General features: G+C 40.2%; 1 protein-coding gene across 33 annotated transcripts in view; it reads right to left on the bottom strand.

The window, feature by feature from the left end:
• LRRFIP2 (LRR binding FLII interacting protein 2) overlaps window positions 1–6799 on the bottom strand; it is a 109370-nt gene extending 102571 nt beyond the window's left edge. For 20 of the 33 annotated variants that reach the window (XM_014845784.3, XM_014845790.3, XM_014845792.3 and 17 more), the window contains exons 1-2: window positions 6244–6677; window positions 4734–4805 (exon numbers count right to left, since the gene is read on the bottom strand). The gene's annotated coding sequence lies outside the window, so the exon portion shown is untranslated. Of the gene's footprint in view, window positions 1–4733; window positions 4806–5485; window positions 5651–6243 lie in introns of those variants that run through there. The other 13 variants (XM_014845786.3, XM_070493869.1, XM_070493870.1 and 10 more) reach the window with 3 other exon arrangements.
• Between the last annotated feature and the right edge of the window lie 20246 nt (window positions 6800–27045).

Below are 27045 nucleotides of genomic sequence, written 5' to 3'. Positions count from 1 at the left end.
GCCAAGAGGACAGTGACCTTCTCATTTCCTTCATTTTCTACTTAGACATAGTGATATCCATGACAGGGGAAAAAACATCTCATCTACAACTGAATTTTTTTTCCATTTTTAGTCCTATAATCCTTGGGCCACTTAAATGGAATACTTTTTTGCTAATAGCAACAACATGTATGCTTACTAATCATGTTGTTTGTTGTTATAAATGATTTAAACCATTTAACAGGGAGATAAACATTTTAACATCCTAATCCTCTGCATATAGAATACTCTATTTAACTTAGAAAACAGAGAGCCAAAATATTGCTCCTAACTGTTAAAATGCTTCTACTTAGGAGAGTGGGAGATGTAGAGACAAAACAAAGCGATCAGAACAACTAACTTGAAAATTAAACTCGCTTCCTAAAACAGTAAAGGATGTTATATCAAAACTAGTTAAAATTTTAGTATTAGTATTTACAATGAATAAAAACTAAGATACACAGGGTTCAAACTGAAAACAATCGAAAAAGATGAACTATAATAACAGGAATGAGTAGAATATAATAGAAACAGATACATAATATTATTATATCATAAAATATGAAGAAATAGAATAGAAATAAACCAAATAATAGGAATAGAGAAGAAAGAAAAATACTTATTTTATTTTTTCTCCTCACCTTGAATACTAAATACAACATCTTCATCAAATGCTAATGATCTAAATTTCTGAGGGCAAGAAAAAATTAGGGGCCGGCTCCGTGGCCGAGTGGTTAAGTTTGTGCACTCCGCTGCGGCAGCCCAGGGTTCCGATCCTGGACGCGGACATGGCACCGCTCGTCAGGCCACACTGAGGCGGCGTCCCACATCCCACAACTAGAAGGACGTGCAACTAAGATATACAACTGTGTACAGGGGGGTTTGGGGAGATAAAGCGGGGAAAAAAAAAAAAAGATTGGCAACAGTTGTTAGCCCAGGTGCCAATCTTTAAAAAAAAAACAAAAGAAAAGAAAAAATTAAATTTCCTGGAGTGTCAACCTAATCTAAAGCAAACGACAGGAAACCACCTGCAAGCTTTGCATCTCTGCATTAAATCTGTATGCCAAACTCTTCAAACAACCTCAACTGTAATACAAGGCTGCAGTTAAAGATGATGACATGAACCTTGGTCATAAGGGTGGAGCAATAAGTTCTTTAACAGCTTTCTAGCCTAAGAAGTGAGATCAGTTAAAGAACTTTAAACTCAAGCACTTCATTCACTAAGTACAGAAAACACCAAGGTTTTCATGAGAAAGCACTTAGTACAGGGAGGCAGCTATGCTGGGAGATAGCATCTGGTAATAACCAAAAGTTTAAAGAGATAATGTCATGATATTGTACATGATACCTTACAGTTCTACGGGAAGAAGAGAATGAGAATTTGGGAAGAAGCTAATTTCTCTGCATGAACTCAAAATAATCCTGTAAAACAGTCATCAGTCTCAGTGTCCTTTTGATCCTCCTGACACGCGTGAAGGTCTCTGAGTTGGACTATTTCAACTAGGGGCGTGGCCTCCCTATGCAGGTAACTAACATTTTTCCCCTGTTGTAAAACATTCGACTGAGCCTCGGCAAAAACTCTCAGAACCAGAACATAACGTCAATACTGGTACAATCCTATGCTCCTCCTCATGCACATTTTCCTAAAATACTTTCCTCATTAGTTTTCCTTAATCATGATTTTTCCTTAAAAAAGGAAAACAAAAACTGGATCCTAGGATATGCGTGCTAAGCAGATTTTTACCCGAAAACTTAGCCTTAATCTTCTGAAGGCAAATGTCCCTCATAAGCTCCCTCTTCTGTGGCTGACACTTTTCCTAAACCGCAAGCCTGCCTGACTTGCAGTGGGGCCAGGACAGATTACGGTTATGTGGTAGGTTCTGTCAGGCGAGCTTTGACAAGGCCTCAAAATAGACCCTGGGCACCAGCCAGGGAAACTGCCACTCACAAGTTTCAACTTCATCATCCTACGTTAGCCCCTCAGCACTTTTTTTTTCCCTCCAGTCTCTCTCATTTTAAAAGGACAAAGATTCCCTGAATCTTCTCCTGGTCATGAGTGAGCTGTATAACATCAAAATTAAAAATTTAAGCCTCCATTAGTCTGATCACAAACACTTTGCAGAATAAAGACTGACTCTGTACCTACCTCCTGCCTTGGAAAACTAATCTATGAACAGCACTCTCGTTTGCAAAAGGATTTTTGGATCTCAAACAGCACAGAAGTTTATTTTATTATGACTAGACTAGGACGTGGAAGATAAACGAAGAAGGGAGAAGGTGGACTATTTAGTTCCCTTGTGACTAATAATCTAGTAGCAAACTTCACCAGGGCAAGTTAAACTATCTACAATGTTTTTAATTGATACTGGCCATAAAATCCTAAAACCACCAACCTATTACAAAAGGTATTCATTTAACTTACTAAATATAAATGAAGTGGTTTGTCTATAACAGCACCAGCCTTCAAGGTACGGTATTTTTACCCTTACCAGTACAAATAAAAATAACCACCTGTCACTCTAAAATGTTTAAAGTTGCCTTATAAAACATATTTGCAGTATTTTTTCAATGGGGAGGAGGATAAAGAATTTGAAGTAATTAAGAGCACCTTTCTCCTACAAAGTTGAGAAAGAAGTTAGCTTCTATTATAAAATAAAGCCCAATACAGGATTGAAATAAATTTTCACAACTTAAGTGCCAACCCTGTAGTCACACTTTTAGAAACACATTCCACATACACATTTATGGAGTAGTACGAAAACATATATACAAGTTGTCCATTATAGCAGTAAATCTAAAAGGCTAAAAACAACCTAAATGTCTCTTAATAGGGAATGGTAACATAAATTATGGAAAATTAATAAATTATGGTTCATCTACACTAGGCAGGACATTCAGTCTCTTTAAAAAATTGGATGGACATATGTGCTAATATAAAAAGATCTTTAAAGTATATCAATGGTAAGAATGAAAGGTACATGATAGTCTCCTAAACATATGTGATCACATACGTAATAGAAAATTTGGAGAGGGATACATAGGAAATCATTAACAGTGACTGCTTTGTTTAGGGGGTGCAGGAGTGAGAAAAGGCTAGTTTAGACTGGAGACTTCCTTTTCACCATATAATGTTTTCTTTTTAAAAGTTTTACCAATTTTAAAACGTTCCACAAACATCCACTGAACCCCCAAAGTGAGCATTCTCCTTTTATACATGCCATTTCTTTCCTCTTCCTAACCATTTTCTACCCTTACCTCTTGCTCTCCCCAACACTAGACCAAAACAAAAGCATATATAGTAGCAAATCCCAGAGTTTCTCCAAGAAATAGAATTCTCTCTCCATTTCCCGCCAAAATAAAGAAATAATGGAATAAATGAAAAAGTATAACATGATAAATCAACCCAGTTTTTAGCCCAATATTTGATTGCTTTTAAGTCTGGCTTAATCTATGGCAGGCCAAAAAGTTTTAGAAGTGAAAGTACAATGTGCAACACACAAAAAAATCATTTCCAAAGGTGTCCTATCTACTATCTCAAAGGGAAGAATGGAGAAAAAGGTAAAGTTATTTTAGTCACAGGGTAAATTTTGCTCAATTTCTTCCTTCTAAGTTTAAAAGCTGACTTTTGAATGATGGTCATAAAGTCTATTCTTTATTTGCAAACTAGACAAGGCAGCATGTTTTCCTGGTTAAAAGACCATCTCTCCTCTCAGATTCTCCAGAGAGAAGCAACTACCTAAAAGAAAAAGGCTATGAAACGGCCCCTATTTTGGAGGTGCAATGGAAAACACTCCTATGGTGAGGAGAGGAGAATTTCCTCTCCTCTTCAATGATCCTCATCAACATTCCCAGCACACTGCAGGGAGAATTATTTTTTTCCTGTACATCATCAATTCTGTTCCTTTTCACACTAAGAGCGGGGTAAACAATTCACAAAGAGCTCTGCAAGAAACTGCTCCCTCCTTTGTTTCTAGTAAAGATCTGTTTTTGTTTTTGTTTCAAGAGAGAAAGAATCTACTTTGCCAAATATATTCCCCACATCACTTTTTTCCTTCATTATGGAGATGCTTAAATCCTGACCTAAGAAGGCTTCTCTTGCATATCTACCTATCAAAACTGTCAGTTATGGTGGTTTCCACAAGGGATTTTCCAAAAGGAATCTCTGTTCACTGGGAACTGAAACTCTGAAGTCACTATTAGCTGGACAAAAATCAAAAGCAACATTAGGGAACACTCTTGAATATAAGAATGCATATCCAATGAAATAAGATGCCAAAATTTAGTCAAAGAATTTAAAGGAATTTGGTAAGCAATACCAACAGGGTAAACTTACCATTACTTTATAACTGATAACTAACTAAAGTTCTTTATAAATGAAAATCAAGATAAAATAATCTGAATTCCAAAAAGAAAACAAGGCTAAGAGTATCAAGAACTCTGTAATTCAGTTATTTGGCTTAACAACATTTTAAAAGCCAAAAATGATCAAATTGCATTTCAGCAATAAAAAGTTATTTCTAGTTTTAAATGAATTCATTCCAATATTAAATCACAACTTCAATACACACTTTCTTCTGTAAGGGAACTTAAACAAGAACTCATATAGTTAGTCTCATTCCACATTTTTAAGGGTAGATTCACAAAATGGGTGGGGCCTTCCATTCAAAAGACTCTACTTTGTATACTGCAAATTCTTTCAGTGAACTTTTTCCTACCTTAATGATGGTAGCTCTCCTTTTCACTGACATTTATTTTGTTTCTAGACCCCTTCATTTATCTTCCCACATCTGGCAAAAAAAAAATGGGTAAAATCACAACAATCCACTTAGGAACTAACAAACTATTTTAATCCAAACATTCTGCAAAAGTTCAATTTTTATTTCCTTACCATGCTACATGACAATAAATATCTAGTGAGAAATCTAACAAAGGGTAATATAGCACATCCTATAAAATGAGTAAAGGCATCTAATTAAACATGCAGTAACAAACTTCCGGCCTTCCTCTATTCCAATTCTAAGATCCCTATCAATGATTCACAAAGTGAGTGACCTAACTTTCTTAATGAATCACACTTTCCAAAATTTTTATTCTACATGAGTATAATACTAGGTCATCATCTCTGTATTTGTTAATCAGAGCATGATGTTGGTTAAACAGGGTTAATTCTGCAAGACTTTGAAACCACAGCAAACCTCAAGTTCCCGCCAGCTAACTCTTATCTGCAACACTTTGCATTCTCCACCAACTGCACCTTTCCATATTCATCCCCCAAATAAAATGTTACCGTGAAAAAATGTTGTTTTAAAGATTGATTAAGAACTCATTCATCCATACCCTGCTCCCCACCTCTCTGGTTCCATTACTACATCCACCTTCTCTTCTCACTGTAATATAAATAAAAATTAATGGCCACTCTGCTATCCTTACATACATCTTTTAGTCAAGTAACCTACTCCAGTTTTACCGTTTATGGCAGAAATGCTGAGTCATTAAGTGGAACTCAAAGAAAATGAGCTATAAATAGTTAAAGTTTAGGATACAGTATTTCCCCAGCCATGTCTCAGCAGCTTGATATTTGTATCTCCCACGGTGGAAAATACAGAACCAACACTTGAACTTTTCTCCTTCTAAGAGAGAAAAAGAGGTGGGTTTCCTTAGTTCCTCCCGCTTCCTGCTGGATAGCCGCGGGCAAGAGAAGCAGGCCTGACTGGAGCTATATAACTTAGTAATCTGGGTGTGAATAACACCCCATATTAGTCAAGCATTAACCCTGACACTCCTAGCAAGCGCCTGTTATGCCCGCGCTTCAGTTCGGGTCAAGGAGGAAAGGAAAAAAATCCATAAAAATGCTACGCCCTCCACAGGCCTGACACCGTTCCCTGGGGTATCTGTCCGGGGACAGGACGGAGGGAGTGTCGCGTCTGGGCAGGAGGAGAAGGAGCCCCGAGCACCCGAAGCAGAGGGACAGCAGCCCAATTTATTTCTCCTACAGCGGGAGCAACACCGTCCCCTCGCGCGGATGGAGGGTGAGCGTCAGACACCAGGCATGATGCCGGGGACCGCAGCAGGCAGGGGGCGGCCCCGACCCGGGAGCCCGCCAGCCCCAGGGAAGCCCGGCCCGCAGCAGGGCTCAGCGGCGGCGCGGACTCAGAGGGCTGCCGAGGCCGGGAAGGGGGCCCCTGCTCCCGGCTCTCCCGGGCCAGCGGGAGGAGCGGCCCTTACCTGTCTCTGCGCGCCCGCTGTGCCGCGGAGCCGCCCGAGAAGGGCCGGAGCACGGCTAGTCCGCCCGGAGCCCGCTGGGGCGAAGGACGAGGGGCGCGGAGGGCGGACTCGGTCCCAGGTCCGCGGCCAGTGGGCCGGGCTGGACGCGGCGGCTCCCGGCGCCGGCGGCCGGTCAGTCACTCACGCCAGCGTCCCCCGAACGCTGCGGCTGAGACAGCGGGAACCGGCCCCCGGGAGGAGCCGCAGCCGGAGCGGCGGGCGGAGGCGGCGGAGGGGCGGGGCCACGGGGTCGGCGACCCGCTCACCCGGAAGCAGTTGCGGCCGCGGCGGCGCTCGCTGCGGGACGGGGTTGGTCGCAGCCGGGCGAAGTAAACCCGGCTCTCCAGCGGCTAGCTGCGCGCCGCCCAGGGGCGATGTTCCTGCCGCTCTGCTCTGCGGCTGCGACCTGATGCGGCCGCGCCCCAGAGAGGGCGGCGGGGCGCGACCGCCAGTGGAGCGGAGGCCCGGGGCGGTCTAGAGGTGGCTCCTGCGGGTCCGCCGTGCCGGCCCAGCCCTCCGCCCGCAGGACCGGGGCTAGGAATGTGAATTGTATGTGTGCCTGTTCAAGGCTGCACCTGCCCTGGTCGCCTCTAAACTCTCCGGCCTACTGGGCTTGGGTAAGTGGGCGAGGGTGAGCGGGTGTGGTTGAAATGCTAAAAGCCTTATTTCCAAATTGAAAACGCGTGATTTTAAAATGATTTCCGGAGAAGAATGCGGGGGGTGATGGGGAAGGAATATAGATTGCGTTAAATATCTAATAGACACGGACCTGTCATTCATTCTAGAAGTCTCTCTCGAGACCCACCAGGTTCAAGGCACTGCAGAAAGACCGAGGTCCTGCTCTTTGGGAAGCTTACCGTCTATTGGGGTAGACGGGATTTAAGCAAACAAACAAGGTAATGACAGATTGTGGTAAGGCTCCGCAGGAAATACACCAGAGTGATGAGGAGAGATTATGTGGGTGAGACCGCAGTGACAGGAAAGGAGGGTTAGAGAAGATCTCTAGAGGAAGGTGATAGTTGAGCAGCCTCCTGAGAAAAAGGCACCAAATACACTTAGATACAACTTTACACACAGGGACGGTAGGTTCCAGAACCCCCTGAATAAACCCATGGATTCCATGTTAAGAACTTGTCTCTAAAGCCGCCTAAGAGCTGTTTCTGTGCTGCCCACTCCTGCAATTTCAGAAGGTTTGAGCACCTATTAGAGTTCATGGGAGCTGAGACTATGGCGTTTATAGGGGAGGTTCCAGGCATGAATTAGGGAACTTTGGTCGCTAGACAGTGAGATGTCAACGGATGCATCATCGCAGGGAGAATTCTCATACCATCAGCCTGGAAAGACAAGTTCTTTAACCTTTCACTCTCTTTCCATGTCACTAGTTTTTTTCAGACCCAAGAGTAAACGCTGAAACTGTGACTTTTACCTGGGATCAAGAGGAGCTTAATCTTTCTGAAGGATCATACTATGTTATGATCTGAATAAAAGGATTAATGACATCTTTTGCTAAATCAGTTAAAGACAAACAGCTAACTTGTGAGAGGACCTATTCAGGTAATAATACATTACCTGAAAAATACCAATAAACCCAAAATTACTTATTATTAAGTATTAGTTTATATAACTGCATAATTAATACAAAGATTGTTTGGATAATTTTAGGATTAGGTTCTCTTGCCCTTCTCATTTTACTTCTTAACCACTTGTTTTGGCTCACACCAGACTAACAGAGAAATATTTTGCTGTGTCTCCTGGAAAAACTGGGAGGGATCTCACACTTACTGAGTACCTATTATTTGTACGGCATTGTGCTAGGCACTTCAATATATTATCCTTTTCAGTACTAGGATCACTTTGGGATATGGGGATTATTATACTCAATTTAGTAGCAAAGACATTGAGATTCAGAGAGATTGTGACTTGCATAAAATAAACAAAACTAGTAGCTGAGAGAGCTAGAATTTGAACTCAGGTCTTTCTGGCCCCAGTTCCTCTTTTACTTTGTGCCATGTTGCTTTAAATATAAGTGAAGTGTCCGGCCAAGCAGATTTCTATTTTGCTTTTAGAATTTTAGTATGAAAATATACTTTAAGGTAGAGGAGTATGAGGCAAATTTGGAACTTCTCTGTGTTTTTACTTCCCGCTCTATAGGATATCTGCCATCTATTTGGCACCAAAAAAACTACTACGCTTGTTTTAAGAGTTTCTAATGTCGTGTATCTTTTGCACACTCCCAAGAATGTTATAAAGTATGATGCTAACATTTTGTCATTGCAAGGGGGTCCTGACGAAATGCATCACTCTGAATTATTTCACAGAGTCTTTCCCTGCACATTGATTTCTTTCTGCCAAAAATATGTGTTCCCAGATCTTTATGGGTTATTCTGACATGTGAATGCCCCAGATCTGTGTGGGCTGGCTGCTCTAGAGACATATTAATAGATGAAGGAAAATTTTGCAAGTGTTTATACTGTTTTGAGGAATGAGGTGATAGGATTTGTACATTTTTGTTCTTTCATATCAGATCCTTCACATTTTTCTTTGATGATGTCAAGAAATAAAAATTTTCTCTTCTCAAGAGCAAACAGTCATTTTTGTGGTTTTCACAAAATTATCTTTTGCAAACACACTGCTATGTTTCACTCTATACACATCTCTGGAAAACATCATTAGTTCAGACATTAGAAATAGGATGCCACTTTTCTGGGCCTAATATTTTTGTTAGTAAAGTGTGTTTTGGAAGCATTTTTAAACATTTTTGTTAACTCCTTACAAACCTATGGTAACCTGCAAAGCAACAGTCTTTGAATATGTTTTAAGTTCTCGTTGTTTTAAGTTTTAAATGCTCTTTCCAAAAATTCCTTCTTACCTAGATTTACTATTTTTTTCTTGCTGTCTTTTTTTTATTTTTCACTTTTATTTGGAAATAATTGTAGACTCACAAGTTGCAAAAATAGTAGAGAGGGCCTGTGTACCCTTCACCCAGTTTCGCCAAGTGATAGCATCTTACATACCTGTAATACATTATTAAAACTAGGAAATTGATATCTTGCTATCTTTAGGTTTTTAGTTTCTTTTTATGTTTCATTATATCAAAAAATTACCATTCTGCAATAATTCATTTCTATTTTATTTGACTCTTCTCCCTTTCCTAAATTAGTAAATGACAAAGGCACTAAGTTTGCCATGGTGCTCATCTGGAATTACAAGTTTACTAAAAAATTCTGTGGCTCAACAGACTTAAAAGTGATTCATTTGTAAGATTTTTGCTTTTTCTGCTTATTCTGTTCCATGTCATCCTGCCCTAATAAACCTATAAATGTATACAACCTGTGTATGTGTGTTTTAATACGTCCTCTGACCGCTTAAATGTTTTCAAAGAGATTGCTATTAAAGTAAAAGGGAAAAGAATGCCAAGGTCCTCATTTGACTGAAAAAAAAAGTTTCTAAACATCTAACTATCCAGATGAGAATGCCATGGTCTATTGGTTCGGAAGACAAATCTCACTTATGGTTAATTCTGTCTCTACGTGGATTCTCCTAGCCAGAGCAGCTCATCCTTTCCTCTCCTAGAGAGTAAACAAAGGAAAAGAAAGAAGTAAAACTTACTATCTTCACTCTTAGTAGTGAGGAAAGGTTGATGAGAAGGGAGAATTTGGGATTTTGTATAGGTATCAATTATGTATGAATGCATAATCACAAATAACTAAGTGATGGCTCTTCTGCATTATATACTCATTGTAAATGAGTAATCAAGCATCCTTCATATTATGGCTCATTTAGCAAATGTATTCATCTGCTGTGTACCTGGCACCCAGCTAGGTACTAGTAGCACTGGGATACAACAGGATCTGTTTTTTAAATGACTTGTGTGCCAGATACTTCCTAGACACTAGGGATCTAATGGGAAGTAAAAAGCTGTTTTCCTTCTCTCATGAAATTTACTGTCTGATAAGGGAGACAAATTATCACATAAAAGTACCTTTATAATCCTAATAAGTATTACTAATAAGGTGTATGAGGGCATTAAAGTGGAATTCAACATAATCTGAGATGTCAGAAATTACTTCTCCTGGCAGGAGACTCTGAGCCAAGATTTAAAGCTGCCTCAGAATGAATTCAATGCAGAAGTCGGGGAAGAGCAAGGAGGAACATAAAGACCTCATGATGGAACCAGCCAATTCCCAGGGCCTGAAAAGAATTGAGGGAGATAATGTGAGATGAGTCTAGAGAACTAAGGGTCCACCACGCGGGGTCTTAGGGGCATGGTAAGAATTCTTATATTTGTTTTGAAAGCAATTCAATTGAAGAGTTTTTAGTGGGAGTGACATCAGATTTGTGTTTTCAAAAAATCTCTGGTTTCAGTGTGAAGAATCCACTCTTAAATAAATGTGTCCTGAGTGCCCACTATGGGCCACATACTAGTCTGCGCACGAAGCACACAGCAGCAGACAAAACGCACAGATTCCTTATCTTTGAGGATCTTACAGACAATGCTATACAAATAGTACATAAGATGGTGAGAAGTGCTACAAAGAATATTGGAAGCCGAGTAAGAATAAAAGGGTAGGGTGGTGTTGCTATTTTATTAGCTTGAACCTTATGAAATTACTGATCTCTTTACATTATTTTTTTCTCCTCAGAACATTAGGTTCACGTGGGTTCAACCTGGTTGGATGACTTTAGAGTTTTATTGTTCAGCCTAATCCTTGGAAGAGTCCAAGAAGACCTCTAATGAGGTGGTCCAAAGAAAGAGAGAGGCAAGCTATGCAAATACCCAGGGAAGAGCATCCCAAGCAAAGGGACAGCAGGAGCAAAGGCCCTGAAGCAGGAATGTGCTTGCCATGTTTGAGGAGCAGCAAGGAGGCCAATGTGGCTGAAGAGTAATGGACAGGGGGAAGAATGGTAGTAGGGACCAGATCATGAAGGGTCTTGTCGACCATGGGAAGAAATTGACTTTTCCTCTTTGAATGAGGAAATTGGAGTTTTGAGCAGAGGAGCTACACAATCTGTCATTTTAGAAAAGACTGTTCTGTTAATGGTGAGGTCTAGGCGTTGGGTGTACAGGTAGATCACTGTACAATTCTTTCCACTTTCTTGTATGTTTGAAAATTTTCCTAAACAAATGAGGAGACTGCTTTAGCTGCTGTATTGTGAATAGCCTTTAGATGGACATGGGTGAGATCAGGAAGACCAGTTAGATCTGAAGCAATAATTAGGGAGAGGGGAGGTCGTAAGAAGTTAGATTCTAAATAAATTTTGAAGATAGAGCCAGTAAGATTTGCTTTTGGAACAGATTCAAGATGTGAGAAAAAGAGAAAAGTAAAAGATAACATGTAAGATTTTAGACCTGAGCAACTGGAAGGATGGGGTTGCCATCTACTAAAATTTGGAAAGCAGTCTAGGTCAAGCAGGTTTGGAGGAAAAGACTTTTTTGGGTCAAGGTGAGTTTGAGATGCCTGTTGGACATCTAAGTAGAGATATCAAATAGGAAATTGAATATACAAGTCAGTAGTTCAAAGGAAACATCCAGGTAGGAAATACAAATGTATGACTCCACTTGAAGATTAGGAATACAGGGACCAGTGCCTTGAAAATTAAATGGAAATACTCAGACTAAAGCCTAAAGCATCTTACTTATGCTTTTGTTCTAGGCTGGTTTTGTTTGTAGATACCCATCGGTTACTTTTTATTACCTTTCAGAATGTTTATATGCATTTCTGTCTGCAATTCACTTGTGTTCTAAAGAGTTTTGTTTTTTAATGTTGGTCTTGTCTTCCCAAGCAGATTATACATTTCTTGAGAAAAGATCTATTTTCTTTTATACATTCCACAGTGCCGTATCCCTGGAAGACATTTTACAATGCTCGCGTAACAGAGTTTTCCATTTCTTTTGTTGCCATGAAGCATTGATTTTCTTATAAATATTTAATTTAGACACTTCTAGCCTCCTTTGAAAATAAGGATAGAGAATGTTCAGCCTATTGCCACTGATGCCCATTTCAGGTCAGATAAATAAAAGAGCTTTCTGCAAAACAACGAACAAAAGTTCAGAGCTCAGCTCTTCTCCATATTGGCTTTATACTAGACTACATGTGGTCTCAAGACAGTTCCCAAGAACTTCAAGTCTACATCCACCCCAGTCGAAGTTCAATGCAGCAAGAAAGAAATCCTTTCCCACTAGTTCCTGGATTCACTAAGCTGAACCAACGTGGATTACCTGCCCTCCCTTAATAAATTACTGTAGTTAGGAAAATTCTGTGTGATTGGCTAAATATGAGTCATATGCTTCACTTCTGGTTCACCCAAAGAACATAGACTATAGGAGAGGAGTGGTTCCCCAAAAGAAAAAATGGAGTATTGACACCAAAATAAGGAAATGGATACTGATTATCAAAAAACAATACATACTATGCCAAGTAACTCAAGGAAGGAATCATAAGCTTTTGAAAGAAGTTAGTAATGCCGTGGCACTCACTTTGAATCTCTTACAATTCCATACACAATACTGCATTTTCTCCTGAATCATTAGGCTGTCATATATTCACTTGTCATTGATAAGTGAATGTCACAAGAAGTAAATACTTGCGTATAAAAGTTAACCAGCTGGAAGGGTCAGTATTTCAGCACATCACTTTCCGGGATACTCCCACATAGGTACTGCAGGTAGTTTCTTGTCCTACGATTCTTTCTGATTGTCAATCTGCCCGAAACATAGTTATTTGCCCTTACTACCCTGGGGGCAGCGTGGCTGCTAGCTAAAATGCCTGGGAAACCACTGCAGAAGCAAGTGAAAAGGAATCAGCTTAAGTTCATCTTCTAGAAGGACATTTACACAGTGTAGAATCTTGAAAGCAAAACGTATCTATAGATGTGTCTCTTTTCTCTTCAGCTTCTTTTCAGCTTCACCATTTCCATTCTTTTCTACACTAATAGGTTTACTTTCCCCACAAGATGTTTGACCCAACTTGTCTGGCATTTTTAACATCTTAGTTCAAATTTTGCTGCGGAAAATGGATAACTGGTGTAAAGCGAATGTTGGCTCTATCTATTACTCTGGAATTTGGGATGGCTCCTCTAGTTTGCTCCTTCCCTGGACACCAAACATAACATTCTCTGTTCTAGGACCTGCTTCAAGTTAGTCATAAGACTGGCAGAAAATCAAACCAAACTAAATGAGTAGTTGTTGAAGTTAATCTCACATCCTGGAACTGTGTGTGCCATGGAATAGCCCGCTTTTATTAACAAGCACAATTCTGATGAAAATCACTGCTTTGTGGTCCCCTTCATCAGAATTTTGTGTTTAGAAATTGGATTTGGTTCCAGTTACTTTAAAAATAGTTTTGATAATGGAATAATCATGGAATACAGCCATTAAAATTTCTATTGTAGGAGAAGGTGACATAGGATAGTGTTAAGCATGTATTTAAATGTAAAACATAGGTTACTTAACAGTATATTCTCGATTATCCCAATATTGTTTAATATTATACAGACTTAGAAAAATACTGGAAAAGACACCCAAATGTTGGCCTTAAGGAATGGAATTATCAGTGATTGGATTTGATTGTTTGCTTTTCAAAATGTAGATGAAGTGTACTACATCTGTACCCAGATGAATTAATTTTTAAAGAAAAATAGTTTATAATACCAATGCCCCAGAGTCAAAATATGCAAAAGATATAACAAAAAAATAGATCTAATTATGATTCTCACTGCTCAAAACCATTGTAGATTTTTCTTTTGCCTTACATACATCATTTGTTCTTACATTTTTAGAAAATCATGTACTGGATGCTGGGAGTAAATGAACAGTACAGGTGTGGCTCCTACCTTCCTAGAACTGACTGCCTGTCTGGCGGAGACCAAGTAAGCTGACAGAAACAATCCAGCATGTCACAGTTGATGACAGAGTTTCGTGCATTCTCTGTCCAAACGCCTGACTCTCCTTTTACAGATCGGATTCTGGCTTTGGCACATCAGCTAATGAGCATGTTGAACTCTTACACAGTGGCACTCACTCACCCAGTGATTCAGTTTGAGCCACATCCCCATCGTTGTTCACAGAGTAGAGTTCAGTCATTAGAGTAGTATACAATTATTTGAGTATTTATTTGCTCTTATTTTATAAAAATGAAAGTGCAAATACTGGTTATTGGAAATGTAGGTCTTATAAATGTAATTTGAATGATATAAAGATGGAAATCATTAGGTGTGCCAGGAGCAGTGAATCATTAGCCTCAATCAGACAACCAGACATTCATGAAATGAAGGCCAGTAAACTGAGTGAAGGAAAAGAAGAAAATCAGAGAACACAGAATCTTGGAAATATTCATTGTTAAAGGTTGTACCTAAAAGTTTAGGTATGTTTAGAGATTTTGACCTTACTTTTTAGTTCCTCAGGAAAGGATTCCTTCTAAAAAATATAAGTTTATTGTTTGATTTCTAGATAAATTTTCAGGTATGCTTTATGTTTGAAAGTTGGGAACTGCCTGTAATGGCTCACCATTGCCTACAGAATAGATTCTAAATCATTTATCACATCAATAATGTTAAAATTCGTGAGTTTATAAAGATACTAAGAAAAAGAATTTACAGGTCAACTATAGAAGTTGCTATGGTAAGTTGCTAAATTATATGGTAATGGTAATCGGTAAATAAAGAGGAAGAATCAAAAATTTATTCTGCCTTTCTTGTACAAATTGTATTTTGAGAGTAGCCAAAGAGTTAAGGAAAAGTCCTTTTGGGTAAAGTAACTCCAAATAATAAATGTAAAGGGAATGATAAAATTAAAAATTCATTATTTTGGAAACCCCTAATAAAATAACAGATTCAAATAACAATCATCAATGGCTACTAAAACCATTAAGTGAAAGATGGATGGATAGCATTATAATGGATGGATCAGGCTGACAACACCTGGACCCGCTGATCAATTTTAACATCACTATAAGTCGAACAGCCATACATCATATGTATCCTGATGTGATTCAATCGAAAATATACTGAATCACCTATAAAGTATTTTTGCCAATCTCCACAATATTTTGAGTTTGAATCCAATCAAGCCTTTAAATGTAACTATCAGTTTATGAAGAGAAGGGAGAATGAACAATAGAGGAAAGTGCTGAACACCACCAAGAAGATGCAATCAACTAAACCCAGAATATGGAAAGTTCTACAGGACAAACAACAGGTTTTCTTCAACAGATAAATTACCTTAATAAATTAAAAGAAATTTAAAAGGACCAAAAATCAAATATAGTATGCAGATCCTGATTTGACAAACCAATTATAAACAGACGTTTTTGAGACAGTGGGGAAATTTGATCATAGACTGGATATTAGATGATATTAAGGAATTATTATTAAAGGGTTAGTAATTTTGTCAGGGTCATAATGATACTGTGATTGTGTTTTTGGAACCAGTCTTTTGTCTATTAGAAACATATACTGAATAATTTAAACATGAAATTCCATGATCTCCAGGATTTCCTTCAAAATACTTCAGCGGGAAGGAGGTTGTGTCAGGACAAATGAAACAAGATTAGGCAAGGATTAAGTGTTAAGCTGAGTGGTGTGTATATGGAGGGGATGGGGTATAATACCATATTCTCTATTTTGTGTGTGTGTTTTAAATTTCCTATAATAGGAAGTTAAAATTTAAATCAATACATGAAGACTTTAGGGCAGCTTATTTCTTCACATGACCTGCGTCCTGGGGAAGAGACTGAGCGAATGCATCCAAAGAACTGTAATATAGGGACCCTGAACCAGTAGGTGTGGGTGCATCTGTCTAAATGTATAATCCTGAGGAAAGGAGCATCTCCCTTTTTTTTGGCACCGCTGAGAGGAAGTGCACCAGTTGTAGCCACAGTGAAGACAGGAAGCTCAGTCCAAGTCACTTCTTACAGATGGCCTATGTGCTCACAGGCGATCAAAGTAATGGTAGCTGAAGCTCTCACTGACACCTGGAGCTTGGGTCTGAGTTGGGGTGTGGTTTTCTCAGACCAGGGCTTAATTAGGTATAAGGACACTGTGCTCAAATCCTGTGGGCAGCAGTGGAAGTTGACATGGGCATTGCTTTCCAAGGGCATAGCTGTGGAATGTTTCAGAGACAGCAATGGCACTAGGCTCCTGGCTTCCAAAGAAGCTAGGATAACACCTTCCGGTGCAATCGGCCATGGTTGTGATTGCTGTGATTCCTAGATGTACAGGGGAAGGAGGTGGAGCAAGGAGGAAAGAAAGAGATCTGGATTTCTCACTCATCTAGGCATGTGGGGCTTGTGTTGACACACCAGAGACATCCCTATGGTGAGATGTTGTGTTCGTCAACTGGTGAAGCAGGATATACTCAATACCCATTTCTTGAATTGCTTGATTGTATCTTTATGTTTTATGGAAACAACTCTGACTATGAGTCAGAAGTGTGACTAGAGTATTCCTCCCACTCCCTTGTCCCTTGTGTAGTCTTGAGCAGGTTGCTCTTCTTTAAATTAGGGTAATAATACCTTGCCTTTCTACCTCCATGGTTGTTGTGAGGATCTTTTTTTTTTTTTTTTAAAGATTTTATTTTTTTTCCTTTTTCTCCCCAAAGCCCCCCGGTACATAGTTGTGTATTCTTCGTTGTGGGTTCTTCTAGTTGTGGCATGTGGGACGCTGCCTCAGCGTGGTCTGATGAGCAGTGTCATGTCCGCGCCCAGGATTCGAACCAACGAAACACTGGGCCGCCTGCAGCGGAGCGCGGGAACTTAACCACTCGGCCACGGGGCCAGCCCCAGGATCTTAAGAGATAATATGTGGAACTATAATTTTTGTGAATTATCTAATGCTGTACAAATATAAGGCATCATATTTACTGTAAGTGACTAGGTGATTTATACCTTAAGCCCCTTACTTTCTTTGATTCTATGTTAACAATAAATGTTTAATTAGTACATTATAAAATTAAATAGTTGAGAAACAACTACAGTGAAGTTTAGCATATAGTATGACCTTTCTGCATTCTCCTTTGTTACATAGGAATTTTGGGAATAAGAAAATCTTATCTAGTTAATATTTTACAGTTATATCCTTGAATACATGTCCATCAATTTAGGAGACAAATAAGTTGCTATATCTCCCATAAATAATGCTTATTGTTTTACAATCTCAATTTTGTAAGTCAATTTTTCTTCTGTTCAATAATGAATTAATTGGGGGACTAGACCAGGAGTTAGCAAACTATGGCCCATGGAACAAATTTTGCCACCACCTATTTTTGTACATCCTGCAACTAAGAATTATTTTGAAATTTTTTTTAAAAGAAGAATATTTTATGACATATGAAAATTATACGAAATTCAAGTTTCAGTGTCCATTTATTGGAATGCAGCCACACCCAGTCAATTATGCATTGTCTATGGCTGCAACAGCAGTTGCATAGTTATGGTCACACAACTGTTTTAGGCCACAAAGCCTAAAATGTTTTCTATCTGGCCCTTTACAGAAAAGTTTCCTCTTCCTAGATTAGAAGATTCAAAGGGACAGAAATTTAAAAAAAAAATCTTCTGGGTTGTTAGCTATCTCTCAGAACAAATAAACCTGGGATATACGGATTCATTATACACATGCAATAAAAAAATTCAGAGTTATGGTTTTAATATGCAATGACTAGTTTTGAGTCAATTAAGAAAATTTATAAAATATAATAAATTATCCTTAAAAGTAAACCCTTAAAAGTATGCTCCCATTTTGCTCAATGTTGGTGACAGAATAAAGAGAATAGGGAATATTCTCTGATTAACATACAATACAAACAGACTCTGGCTAAGCGAAAAACAAAGTTTACTGGAGAGAGGATTCTTGAGCAGTTCCAAAATTGAGGTTGAAGCTAGAGATCACCACCTTCGGAAGGACAGGAAACGAGAGAGCTCCAGGTCCTCAGCAGCAAGAGACCCTGGGCCTGCTCTCAGGGCATTTCCATAGGCCTTCAGGAGCCTTCCATTTGAATTCTGGGGAGAAATAAACTGATGAGCCCAGTTTATGGCCCTGGAGCCAAGGGGAGGGAGTCTCGTGATTGGGAGCCTCACCCAAATCCTGTGGTTGGAATGGAGAAGGAACAGAGAGGAGGTAAGAAGAAGGAAGACAAAGACACCAGGCAGACAAAAACCAACAGCTCACAGGGAGTTTGTCAGGAAACACAGCTTTAATCCCAATTTCAGCACCAAATGGATGACTGTGACAAGTGATCTCACTGGGCTTCAGTTAGGGGTACTTCCTTTATATGTTAGTATAAAAGGAGGGACACAGTTAGGCCCGCCTGCTGTAAAACTACTCGTTGGCCACAGTATATAAAAGTCTTATCCTCAGAACAATTTTTTTAAAGTTGAAGGACAATATCTTCCAGAGCATCAAATGAGAAGATGGTTGTGTGACCACTATCACCACTTCTATTCAACGTTTTGCTAGAGTTTTCAGCGAGCACAATAAAACAAGAGAGTGGAATTATAGACATTAAGATTGTAAAAAAAGAAAAAAGTTATTTTTTGCAGAAGGTGTGATTGTATACATATAATATTGAAAAGAATCTATTAACTTACAATTAATAAGTAATTAACTTACAATTAATAAGTAGTAAATTAACAATTTCGTTTCATTTTTGTTGTCATTGTGTTGCTGGTATAGAAATAAAATGAAATTTTGTATATTGACCCTCATCCAGTGACATAGCTGGATATGGATAATAATAATTATTGTTATCTATATTTGTTATTAATAAATAATAATATTTTGTTAATTATTATCAATTAATTATATAAATTATAATTATTAAATTAATAACTAATTATAATTTAAAACCCAGAAAGTCGCATATATCAAATGACTTTGTTGTACATCTTAAACTAATACAATGTTATGTGTCAATTGTATCTCAATAAAATTGGAGGGGGATCAGAATGTGCTATGAAAACCAAGACAAGTTGGTCACCCTAAGACTTAGTATAGAGTTATAGTTATTAAGATAGTGTGATATTGGCACAAGTATAACCAAACCAATGAAAGAGAATAGAGAGACTGGAAATAGAATCATACATATTTTATCATTTGATTATGACAAAGATGGAAAGGATAGTCTTTTCCATTAATGGTGCTGGATAATTGGCTATCCATATGAAAAAAAAAACCTCAATTCCTAATTCATAACACAAAAAGTCAATTCCAGAGGAATTGTATTTCTAAATGTGAAAGGTAAAATAATAAAGGTTTTAGAAAAACATAGATATAAAAAATAGATATTTCTATATAAAAAAATATATGAACATGATATGGACAAAGATTTTCTAAATAGGACACAGGAAATGCTAAACATAAAGGGAAAAAATTGATAAATTGGACTAAATTACATTTAAATTCTTGTATTCATTAAAAAAAATATTTAAGAGGTTGGCCTGGTGGTGTAGTGGTTAAGTTCACGCGCTGTGCTTCAGCAGCCCGGATTTGTAGGTTCAGATCCTAGGTGAAGATCTAGCACCATTCGTCAAGCCAAGCTGTGGAGGTGTCCCACATAAAATAGAGGAAGATTGGGACAGACGTTAGCTCAGCAACAATTTTCCTCAAGAAAAAATAAAAAAAGGAAGATTGGCAACAGATGTCAGCTCAGGGCCAATTTTCCTCTCACAAATATATATATATATTTAAGAAAGTGAAAAAGTAAGCAAAGCACAGAGTGGGAGACTATATATGTGATTTTTATACATATTATATATTACATATATTATATATTATTTATGTAGTATAAAATATGTGTTCAATATTTAATATTTATTTCAGATAAATATATTTAACATATGTTAATTCATATTAACATACAAAATTATATATTGTATATAATATATAATAAATATATTTTTATATATAAATCACATATTTCTTCTCCCACTCTATATATGTGTGTGTGTGTATGTGTATCTATATCTATCTATGAATACATGTATCATTTGTTAGATCTATATCTGACAAAGGACCTATATACACAATATATAAAGAGTTCTTATAAATCAATAACAAAATGACTTATGAAATGGTACTTGACATTATTAGTCATCAGAGAGATGCAAATTAAAACCAGTATGAGATAATATCACCTGAATAGCTAAAATGAAAAAGACAGACAATACCAAGTGCTAATAAGGATGGAGGACAACTAGAACTTTCATACATTGTTAAAAGCAGGATCAAATGGTACAACCATTCTGGGAAGCTCTTTGGCAATGTCTACTAAAGCTGAACACATTCATACCCTATGATCTATAGATTCCACTTTTAGGTACATACATAGGCAACTAAGATAAATCTTCCTTAATGGGTTTAAGCCTGGGGTCACAAATTCAAATGCATACAGAGAGACGTCAGGCAAGTAATATCAATTATGATAGACAGTATGAGTATCAGGGACTGTGGTAAACTGGAGTGCTGTCTCTATTCCCATCACAATTGACACTATCTAGCTGGCCTTCTCCATACACATTTGAATCTGTGACCCCAAGTCTAAACCCATTAAGGAAGATTATATTAGGTACCTGGGAAACAAATATTTTCCTCACTGAGGAAGAAACACCTGGCCAGCTGTGCATGTTGGCCAGGAGGGCATTTTTAGTGGAACCGATTTAAGTGAATATGCTGGACACTCTTTGGTATAGTTGCCCTTCATTTGTTCGTTTACTTCCCTCTGGAATCAGCCCCTGTCACCACATCTAGACCTCAAGTTTCTGCCTCTCTTTCAGTGGATGATTGCTTGTGAGTGGACATCTTACCCACGCCAGGTGCCCAGGATGCAGTTGGTGCTCTGCCTACATCCCCTTACCTGGGCAGTGCACCATCCCCCAGCTGCTGTGAATATTGCCTGCTAGCAGCTCACAACCCCCTCCTTCTCCTGAATCACCTTTTCCAAAATGCTTGAGAAACTATGCTTTCCCCCTGGAGGTAGCCCACAGCCAACAACTGATGGAAATGTGGTATGAAAGGCAGGCTCCACTTCTTCAAAAATGGGACAACTCAGGGCCTGGCCCCGTGGCCATGGTGAAGTTCTTGCACTCTGCTTCTGTGGCCCAGGGTTTCACCGGTTCAGGTCCTGGGCATGGACGTAGCGCTGCTCATCAAGCCATGCTGAGGTGGCCTGCCACATAGCAGAGCCAGAAGGACCTACAACTAGAGTATACAGCTATGTACGGAGGGGCTTTGAGGAGAAGAAGAAGAAGGGGAAAAAAAGAAGATTGGCAACAGATGTTAGCTCAGGAGCCAATTTTTAAAAAAGATGAGATAACTCTCCAGTGCCGTCTAGTCTCCAGATTCCACTGTGAGATTGGGCTGAAACTGGACTTGCTTAACTCTGTCTCCTGCTCCATCCTGAGAGCACTTCCCAATAAATCACTTGCACCAGACTCCCTCTACTTCTAGGAAACCTGCCCTAAGTCATAGGGTCCATAAGATCCCTCTTTCCCCCAAGAGCCTGAGATCCTAGGCACGCTGACAGTCATATCAATGACACAACCATGAACTCCTTGAGCTCAGCTTCTTCCCTGGCTGAGCTGTGGTTATTCAGCTTTCCTTCGAGTTCCTAAAAGGCCCCAGGAGCTTTCCAAAAGTCCCCCTTTATGTTGAAGTCAGCCAAAGTCCATTTCACTTCCCTGAAACCACTATAGCCTTAATTAATATGATGGGTAACCCAGGCCTAACCTAACACGACTTTTGGAGATATGACCCAATGCTTTGTGGGATAACATCAGTTGGAATCCTGAGGGGAAAATTAATTGATTACTCTTCCTACTCCCGCAGCATCAGTAACTAGAAGTCTTGCTGGGAACTTTCCCCATTCTTTAATCTCCCAGGAATTTGCCTGGCTGAGGAGCTAATTTGTTACCCAGGGCTCTGTTTCCCTGAGACCTTCTTAATTCCCTGGAGGCAGGGAGAGCTAATTCCTTCCACTGGTCATCATCCCCTCATATCTCTCTTTGTTTTCAGTCCTGTCCAGGAAAGCTCTAGCGTCTCTTTGAGCCTTCTAATCCCTAAAATGTACTTTTCTACATCGTCTTATTCTCTCTGTGGGTGGATGTGTGTGCCTGTGTGTGCCGTGTGTTTGCATACATGCTGGGAAACCAAAGGAGGCGGTGGCGGGGAAGTCACAGGAGAGTGGTCAGATTTCAAATCACTGAACTGTGGGTTATAAAGAAAGGGTGACACAACACAAGCCTGATTAATTCCACTCAGAATTGTTCACTGATTCATCAGAAAATTGATCCTTCTGACCCAGACTTTCCCCTCTCAATAGCCAAAGGCAGCTTTTGTTTGAGCCAGTAATTATGCCTCTATAGTAATTTTATGTAGTTTAGCCCAAGACAAGTTTCTACCAGAGCCAAATGTGGATACAGCAGGATATTTTAAGGTACATCCTACATTCTGTTTTCCAGTGGACGTGTCCTCTTCTCCCCTCCATCCATTCGAGCAGACAGTCACGTGGTCTCAGGAGAGCCACGCTGCAGAATGAAGAGTGAAAAGTTGACAAGTCTTTCTGACTTGTTCCTAACGACTGGTAAATGCCATAAACTGATGGTCCACTGGTATTAGAACACCCACAGATCAAGTTTGTTTGGCCCACACCATACTCTTTAAAAGTATGACTTTGGCCACACAGAGCTCAGCTCTCCAGTTTACCGCAGTCCTTGATACTCCCTATTGTCTATCACAATTGACGTTACCTGCCTGGCCTCTTTCTGTGTGCACTTGAATATCTAACCTAATACCAGGTCTAAACCCATTAAGGAAGATTATGTTAGGTGCCCGGGAAGCAAACATTCTCCACTCTAAGAAATAAACAGGAGGATTAAGAAAAGAAAGTTCCTGCTCAGAAAAGGGGAAGCCCTGGGTTATAGTCAATAATGAGCCAGGGCCTCTTCTTGGCATCATGGAACGTGGGAAGAAGCAGATTTCACAGTTCCATTCTGGACTCTCAGGCCTGGACCACTTGGGTCCAAATGCCTGAGGAGATGGGGAAGTTACAGAAGGGGCTTTGTTGAAGCAGCAGTATTCCCAAGACAGGGGAGAGGAAAAGAGGTATATGTAAGGGCCTAAAGTCAGAGTGAGGAAGCCCTCCCTCCCAACCACTCTTTCAATCTCCTTCCCCTCTCCCACATATTCACCCCCTGAACAGGTATTCATTTACTTATTTATTTATTTGTTTGTTTGTTTATTTATTTATATTTTAAAGATTGGCACCTGAGTTAACATCTGTTGCCAATCTTTTTTTTTCCTTCTCCCCAAAGCCCCCCAGTAGGTAGTTGTATATTCTAGCTGTAGGTCCTTCTAGTTGTGCTATGTGGGACACCGCCTCAGCATGGCTTGATGAGTGGTGCCATGTCCATGCCTAGGATCTGAACCAGTGAAACCCTGGGCCGCTGCAGCAGAGCCCACAAACTTAACCACTCGGCCACAGGGTAGACCCCTAAACAGGTATTTATTAAGTGTTCATCATGTGTCAGGCTCCAGCAGGGCAGGCACTTGGTCTCATTGGTCACTGCTGTATCCTTAGCTGTGCCTTGCACAGTGCCTGCCACATAGTAGGCTCTCAACTTTTTTTTTTTGAGGAAGATTAGCCTTGAGCTGACATCTGTGCCTATCTTCCTCTATTTTATATGTGGGGTGCCTGCCACAGCATGGCTTGATAAGTGGTATGTAGTTCTGTGCCTGGGATCCAACAGGTGAACGTCGGGCCACTGAAGCAGAGCATGTGAACTCAGCTGCTACGCCACTGGGCCAGTCCTTCAATACCTTTTTCTTCTTTTTTAAAGATTGGCACCTGAGGGCCAGCCTGGGGTGGAGTGGTTAAGTTTGTGCTCTCTGCTTTGGCGGCTGGGATTTTGTCAGTTCGAATCCTGGGCGCGGACATGGCACCGCTCATCAAGCCATGCCGAGGCGGCATCCCACATGCCACAACTAGAAGGACCCACAACTAAAAATACACAACTATGTACCGGGGGGCTTGGGAGAAAAAAAGGAAAAATAAAATCTTAAAAAAAAAAAAGATTGGCACCTGAGCTAACATCTGTTGCCAATCTTCTCTTTCTTTTTTCTTCTTCTCCCCAAAGCCCCCCCAGTACATAGTTGTATATTCTAGTTGTGAGTGCCTCTGGTTGTGCTATGTGGGACGCCACCTCAGCATGGCTTGATGAGCAGTGCCATGTCTGGGCCCAGGATCCAAACAGGTGAAACCCCCGGCCGCCGAAGTGGAACGCACGAAGTCAACCACTCTGCCACAGGGCTGGCCCCTCAATACCCATTTTTTGAATGAATGAATGAGTGAATGGCCAGCTAAGTAGTTAGGAGCAGAGTTGGTCCCAGATGCCACACATCTTGAATCCCTGTCTAGGCTATTTTCCAAACTGCAGGTTAGCAGAGGGGAAGTCAGCCTTTCTCAAAACAGCTTTTAACAAAAAAACAACAGGGGGAAAAAAGGCATAAAAGGAGATTCAGGGGTTGGGCTGCTGGACAGTGGTTAAGTTCGTGTACTCTGCTTGGGCGGCTAGGGGTTCACCAGTTCAGCTCTTGGGCATGGACACACCGCTCATCAAGCCATGCTGTGGCAGCATCTCACATATGAAACAGAGGAATATTGGCACAGATGTTAGCTCAGGCCCAATCTTCCTCACCAAAAAAAAAAAAAAAAGGAAATTCAATGACAGGGATAGTTTCCAGAAGCACATATGACTGTGGCAGAAGTCTAGAAGAGCCTGATCCAGTGGAGGCAGCCTTGAGCTTCATGCAACTTGTTGATCAAATTCTCCCAGAGCCTCTTGAGCTAGTTGCTCTCACCTGAGGAAAGGCATATATTGGGGGTAAAGGGCTCCCCAGGGTAAGTGTCCTACTTAACTTGAGCCTCTTGCCCCCTTGGTGCCCTATTACTCCACCCAACATGCAACCAGTCACTCAGCTGTTACCTGGCCCATGGTGGGGCTCTGAGCAAATCTAGAGTCTCACTTTTTGGCTCCAAGGAGTTTACAGACTTTGGGGGAAGGTAACATGCGTGCTTCTGAAACAAGCACAATGGTGGTTATGTCAGTGATTTTGCCATACACAATTTAAATAACAACCCTAGGCAAGACAGGCGGGTCACAGGCCATCATGAAGGAAGATAGCAAGGCTTGAGAGAAGGGAGGGAAGGCTGTGGGCCTAGTGTCTGATCTGCTCAGCATCCCTTCCCCCTTTTTCTCGTTGCAGCACCTCGATTATCTCTTAAGAAACTGCCCCCAACCCATTACAATCTTGGTGGGATTGTCAATTAAAGTTCTGTGGCCTACAGGTATGTGTGACCAAGTGATCCAAACCATGCCATTCACACTTTTCCTTTCAGGAATTTGAATCTTGAGTACAGGAACATAAAGGTAGAAAATCTATCCTGATGGAGGGTCCTTGAAGGGTCCACCCATTAACTCCTTCTACCTTAACTCTTCAGGTACCCAAATTATTCTTCTTTCTGGGGCATGCCAGGTCAGATTCTGTAAATTCTGAGAGCCTTCCCACATCATTCCAATAAGGTCTTTTAAGGGTCAGTTTCTATTGCTGGCAACCTGAGAACTCTGCCTTGTACAAATGAGGTCCTTGAAAACATGGGATGTGAGCCGACATGAATAGCTGGAGAGGATGAGGAGCTCATTCCAGGTGAGGAGGACATTATCAGCAAAATCTCTCAAGAGCTCTGCTTGGCCTGGCTCAAGGGCAGACTTCAGGGAGGACGGGTGAGAAATCAGATGGGAGACGTGGGGTGGGGCCAGAGTGGAAAAGTCCTTTCTTACTTCTCTGGAGGGTATGGCTTTTCTCCTACAGCAGAGATTCCCAAGATGCTGTTGAACACACTGCTGGGCCATAATCAGTGTGAGGTAGAGGTGGAGTTAGAGCCAACCAGCAGAGATTTGAGCAGGAAATATTAGAAATTGGGGATGGGCCGAAGAAGAGGGTTGTGCTAAATATCATCCATCTGGTGAGTTGAGGCAGCAAAGAGCGGGAACCAGTACTGGGAAGAAACATGAGCTATGGAGGAGGGGAGAATATGAGGATGTGGTGATGGTTTGTAAAGAATAGAATGGACTCTTGAGTCCATGGGCCTGGTGTGGAATCCTGGCTCCATCACTGACTTTGTGGGTTGATGTCCTAACCCTTAAATGCTCCCAACCTCAACTTCACTTAGTGGCTGGCAAAAAACAAGTACTCAATAAATGATGGCTAGTGTTATTATTTTATCAATAAAATTTTATATTAATCTAAATTGTTAATTATCACTTATTATTATTACCAGTTAAACTTCAGATTCAAAGCCACAGACCACCCCTGCATGCACACCTACCCACACAAAACACACAATTATATTTCGGAAGTACCCCTAGGTCCCAGCCAGAAATTACAGACTAATAAACTTGAGACAAAGCCAACAAGATATCATAAACGAAAAGATCCAACGGCATAAACTTCTACCATTGTATTAAAAGGGAAATGGTGATCTGAGACACAGAGCCATGGAATGGACAGGGACCCAGGTGACTGGCAGAGCTGGGACAATAACCTGGGATTACATCCTGTTCTGATAGGATTCTTGGAAACTAGATGCAGATACGGTCCACGCTGCTTAAATAGGAGCATGATGGTCCCTGAAGTACCCAGTGAGTCCAAGGAACTCGACCTGAAAAATGTAACTTTATTATTAAAATAATTTCATTTATCACTCTTCAAGAAGAC

This window comes from Equus asinus, chromosome 21 (assembly GCF_041296235.1).
Source record: "Equus asinus isolate D_3611 breed Donkey chromosome 21, EquAss-T2T_v2, whole genome shotgun sequence".
Lineage (NCBI taxonomy): Eukaryota > Metazoa > Chordata > Mammalia > Perissodactyla > Equidae > Equus > Equus asinus.
The sequence above is the reverse complement of the archived record's forward strand: the minus strand, read 5'-3'. Positions and strand labels throughout refer to the sequence as shown.